The sequence below is a fragment of the Salvelinus fontinalis genome, unplaced genomic scaffold (genome assembly GCF_029448725.1).
Source record: "Salvelinus fontinalis isolate EN_2023a unplaced genomic scaffold, ASM2944872v1 scaffold_0416, whole genome shotgun sequence".
NCBI classification, from domain to species: Eukaryota; Metazoa; Chordata; class Actinopteri; order Salmoniformes; family Salmonidae; genus Salvelinus; species Salvelinus fontinalis.
The window spans coordinates 52746-59439 of NW_026600625.1; positions in this window are offsets into that span (position 1 = coordinate 52746).

Consider the following 6694-nt stretch of genomic DNA (forward strand, 5'->3'; position numbering starts at 1 on the left):
ATTATGTACCCTAATAAACCACACACCATATTATGTACCCTAATAAACCCACACACCATATTATGTACCCTAATAAACCCACACACCATATTATGTACCCTAATAAACCACACACCATATTATGTACCCTAATAAACCACACACCATATTATGTAACCCTAATAAACCACACACCATATTATGTACCCTAATAAACCACACACCATATTATGTAACCTAATAAACCACACACCATATTATGTAACCTAATAAACCACACACCATATTATGTAACCTAATAAACCACACACCATATTATGTACCCTAATAAACCGCACACCATATTATGTACCCTAATAAACCACACACCGTATTATGTAACCTAATAAACCACACCATATTATGTACCCTAATAAACCACACACCATATTATGTTCCCTAATAAACCACACACCATATTATGTACCCTAATAACCCCACACACCATATTATGTACCCTAATAAACCCACACACCATATTATGTGCCCTAATAAACCACACACCATATTATGTACCCTAATAAACCACACACCATATTATGTACCCTTATAAACCCACACACCATATTATGTACCCTAATAAACCACACACCATATTATGTACCCTTATAAACCCACACACCATATTATGTACCCTAATAAACCACACACCATATTATGTAACCCTAATAAACCACACACCATATTATGTACCCTAATAAACCACACACCATATTATGTACCCTAATAAACTACACACCATATTATGTACCCTAATAAACCCACACACCATATTATGTACCCTAATAAACCCACACACCATATTATGTACCCTAATAAACCACACACCATATTATGTACCCTAATAAACCACACACCATATTATGTAACCCTAATAAACCACACACCATATTATGTACCCTAATAAACCACACACCATATTATGTAACCTAATAAACCACACACCATATTATGTAACCTAATAAACCACACACCATATTATGTAACCTAATAAACCACACACCATATTATGTACCCTAATAAACCGCACACCATATTATGTACCCTAATAAACCACACACCGTATTATGTAACCTAATAAACCACACCATATTATGTACCCTAATAAACCCACACACCATATTATGTAACCTAATAAACCACACACCATATTATGTAACCTAATAAACCACACACCATATTATGTAACCTAATAAACCACACACCATATTATGTAACCTAATAACCCCACACACCATATTATGTAACCTAATAAACCACACACCATATTATGTAACCTAATAAACCACACACCATATTATGTAACCTAATAACCCCACACACCATATTATGTACCCTAATGAACCCACACACCATATTATGTAACCTAATAAACCACACACCATATTATGTACCCTAATAAACCCACACACCATATTATGTACCCTAATAAACCACACACCATATTATGTAACCTAATAAACCACACACCATATTATGTACCCTAATAAACCACACACCATATTATGTACCCTAATAAACCCCACACCATATTATGTACCCTAATAAACCACACACCATATTATGTAACCTAATAAACCACACACCATATTATGTACCCTAATAAACCCACACCATATTATGTAACCTAATAAATCACACACCATATTATGTACCCTTATAAACCCACACACCATATTATGTACCCTAATAAACCACACACCATATTATGTACCCTAATAAACCACACACCATATTATGTACCCTAATAAACCACACACCATATTATGTACCCTAATAAACCACACACCATATTATGTAACCTAATAAACCACACACCATATTATGTAACCTAATAAACCACACACCATATTATGTAACCTAATAAACCACACACCATATGATGTAACCTAATAACCCCACACCATATTATGTACCCTAATAAACCACACACCATATTATGTAACCTAATAACCCCACACCATATTATGTAACCTAATAAACCACACACCATATTATGTAACCTAATAACCCCACACCATATTATGTAACCTAATAAACCCACACACCATATTATTTATCCTAATAAACCCACACACCATATTATGTACCCTAATAACCCCACACACCATATTATGTACCCTAATAAACCACACACCATATTATGGAACCTAATAAACCACACACCATATTATGGAACCTAATAAACCACACCCCATATTATGTACCCTAATAACCCCACACCATATTATGTAACCTAATAAACCACACACCATATTATGTAACCTAATAAACCACACACCATATTATGTACCCTAATAAACCACACACCATATTATGTACCCTAATAAACCCCACACCATATTATGTTCCCTAATAAACCCACACACCATATTATGTAACCTAATAACCCCACACATCGTATTATGTAACCTAATAAACCCACACACCATATTATGTAACCCTAATAAACCACACACCATATTATGTACCCTAATAAACCCACACACCATATTACGTACCCTAATAACCCCACACACCATATTATGTACCCTAATAAACCACACACCATATTATGTACCCTAATAAACCACACACCATATTATGTACCCTTATAAACCCACACACCATATTATGTACCCTAATAAACCACACACCATATTATGTACCCTAATAAACCACACACCATATTATGTAACCTAATAAACCACACACCATATTATGTACCCTAATAAACCACACACCATATTATGTAACCTAATAACCCCACACATCGTATTATGTAACCTAATAAACCCACACACCATATTATGTAACCCTAATAAACCACACACCATATTATGTACCCTAATAAACCCACACACCATATTACGTACCCTAATAAACCCACACACCATATTATGTACCCTAATAAACCACACACCATATTATGTACCCTTATAAACCCACACACCATATTATGTACCCTAATAAACCACACACCATATTATGTACCCTAATAAACCACACACCATATTATGTAACCTAATAAACCACACACCATATTATGTACCCTAATAAACCACACACCATATTATGTAACCTAATAAACCACTCGCCATATTATGTACCCTAATAAACCCACACACCATATTATGTACCCTAATAAACCCACACACCATATTATGTAACCTAATAAACCACACACAATATTATGTAACCTAATAAACCTGCATGTTTACCCAACGAGTCGTAGTGGGGTTAAAACCACACACCATATCATCACGTGATTCCAAATGTACCTTGAAATTATAATATTATAATTAGGTTATAATAATTAGGTTATAATATTTGCGCATAAAGTCACGGCCTTTTCTCACGTAATAATTTGTACAGACAGAAAGATTCCAGCATGTGGGACAAACTAAGGCATTTATAAAATTCTACCAAAACTTTGTTCCCATCACTGCTGTTGTGATTCATATTTATATGTTATGACTTTACTCGCGTGGAAACGTGGTAAGTAAGGTACTTGCTCTTTACCCAGAAATGATTTGATATTGAGATCAACATGTCTGGACCTTTGGGGCGGGCAAACGTTTTTGGTTTAAGGGCCACGTCGCGATTTCGGGAATTTAACTGAGGTCCAGATTTTATTTTGCTTGAATGGGATTGGCCCATACTTCCCTATGGAGATCAGAGAGGATTTGTCAGGTGTCCCTGCCCTACTTCCCTCATCAGGTGTAATCAATATTGTAATAGCTAGCTGAAAGTGTCAATCCCAACAGTCTTAACCACCAGGCCCCCTCTGCCATGTTGATTACACCTCTCCAATCCCAACCAGTGTGTAGTGTGTAGGGCTCTATTTGGGACAGTCTTAACCACCAGGCCCTCTGCCATGTTGATTACACCTCTCCAAACCCAACCAGTGTGTAGTGTGTAGGGCTCTACTTAGGACAGTCTTAACCACCAGGCCCCCCCTGCCATGTTGATTACACCTCTCCAATCCCAACCAGTGTGTAGTGTGTAGGGCTCTATTTGGGACAGTCTTAACCACCAGGCCCCCTCTGCCATGTTGATTACACCTCTCCAATCCCAACCAGTGTGTAGGGTGTAGGGCTCTATTTGGGACAGTCTTAACCACCAGGCCCCCCTGCCATGTTGATTACACCTCTCCAATCCCAACTAGTGTGTAGTGTGTAGGGCTCTATTTGGGACAGTCTTAACCACCAGGCCCCCCTGCCATGTTGATTACACCTCTCCAATCCCAACTAGTGTGTAGGGTGTAGGGCTCTATTTGGGACAGTCTTAACCACCAGGCCCCCTCTGCCATGTTGATTACACCTCTCCAATCCCAACCAGTGTGTAGTGTGTAGGGCTCTATTTGGGACAGTCTTAACCACCAGGCCCTCTGCCATGTTGATTACACCTCTCCAATCCCAACCAGTGTGTAGTGTGTAGGGCTCTACTTAGGACAGTCTTAACCACCAGGCCCCCCCTGCCATGTTGATTACACCTCTCCAATCCCAACCAGTGTGTAGTGTGTAGGGCTCTATTTGGGACAGTCTTAACCACCAGGCCCCCTCTGCCATGTTGATTACACCTCTCCAATCCCAACCAGTGTGTAGGGTGTAGGGCTCTATTTGGGACAGTCTTAACCACCAGGCCCCCCTGCCATGTTGATTACAACTCTCCAATCCCAACTAGTGTGTAGTGTGTAGGGCTCTATTTGGGACAGTCTTAACCACCAGGCCCCCCCTGCCATGTTGATTACACCTCTCCAATCCCAACCAGTGTGTAGTGTGTAGGGCTCTATTTGGGACAGTCTTAACCACCAGGCCCCCCTGCCATGTTGATTACACCTCTCCAATCACAACCAGTGTGTAGGGTGTAGGGCTCTATTTGGGACAGTCTTAACCACCAGGCCCCCTCTGCCATGTTGATTACACCTCTCCAATCCCAACCAGTATGTAGTGTGTAGGGCTCTATTTGGGACAGTCTTAACCACCAGGCCCCCCTGCCATGTTGATTACACCTCTCCAATCACAACCAGTGTGTAGGGTGTAGGGCTCTATTTGGGACAGTCTTAACCACCAGGCCCCCTCTGCCATGTTGATTACACCTCTCCAATCCCAACCAGTGTGTAGTGTGTAGGGCTCTATTTGGGACAGTCTTAACCACCAGGCCCCCTCTGCCATGTTGATTACACCTCTCCAATCCCAACTAGTATGTAGTGTGTAGGGCTCCTCTCCAATCCCAACCAGTGTGTAGTGTGTAGGGCTCTATTTGGGACAGTCTTAACCACCAGGCCCCCTCTGCCATGTTGATTACACCTCTCCAATCCCAACTAGTATGTAGTGTGTAGGGCTCCTCTCCAATCCCAACTAGTGTGTAGTGTGTAGGGCTCCTCTCCAATCCCAACTAGTATGTAGTGTGTAGGGCTCCTCTCCAATCCCAACCAGTATGTAGTGTGTAGGGCTCCTCTCCAATCCCAACCAGTGTGTAGGGCTCTATTTGGGACGGGGCCATAAACTAACTCAGAGAAATGAACAGGCAACATCCGTTAAATCATTGTTAGTCTTTTATTGAGGGTTGTACCCGAGTTATACAGCTTTGTGTTTCTGACACTAGGGCCAGAAGGTTTACAGACAGTTATCAATGCGTCGGTCGGTCGGTCGGTCGGTCGGTCGGCTCAGCCCTGGAAGACCAACCAACCACCTCATAACACTACACCTTCAGTACACATTCTCTTAATAGCACTAAAATAATCAAAAATAAAACATCAACCAAGAAGAAAAAAATATATATCATTATTATGAAATAAAAACAATGACAACAGAACAACAGCATCGTCATGGTCGTCGTGGTGACCACGATGACGGTGGGAGGAGACATGGACGACGGCGGGAGGAGCAGGCTGGAGTTTCTACCTTGGTTTAAACGTTACATCAGGCCTCTGTGTCACCAAATAAGGATTGTCCTTCAAAAAGTGCAGTTCCCCCCCCCCCCCCACCACCAAGAAGACGAGATAATACGAAGACCCTGAAAACCCACCTCGCCCCCCCCTCCCGTCAGGAAGACACAACGCCAAAACACCCTCCCTGTAACTTTAAAGACAAGTCTTTATTATTAGTAATATTATAGACATTGGTTTTTTTGTTTTCTCTGTACATCGTTTCAATCAGCCTGACAAAGCAATGTGCATATTAGGTTTACAGGTCAGGCGAATATTCAACTCTGCATCTCGAGGTCTGAGGCTTCTAGCTGATAGAACTCTCAGTGATAGAACGTCTCTATAAAAGTAAAAGGAGAGGATTCTAGAATTCTGAGTGATAGAACGTCTCTATAAAAGTAAAGGAGAGAATTCTAGCTGATAGAATTCTAGAACTCTCAGTGATAGAACGTCTCTATAGAAGGAGGAGGATTCTAAAATTCTCAGTGATAGAACGTCTCTATAAGAGTAAAGGAGAATTCTAGCTGATAGAATTCTAGAACTCTCAGTGATAGAACGTCTCTATAGAAGGAGGAGGATTCTAAAATTCTCAGTGATAGAACGTCTCTATAAGAGTAAAGGAGAATTCTAGCTGATAGAATTCTAGAACTCTCAGTGATAGAACGTCTCTATAGAAGGAGGAGGATTCTAGAATTCTCAGTGATAGAATGTCTCTATTAAAAGTAAAGGAGGAGGATTCTAGAACTCTCAGTGATAGAACGTCTC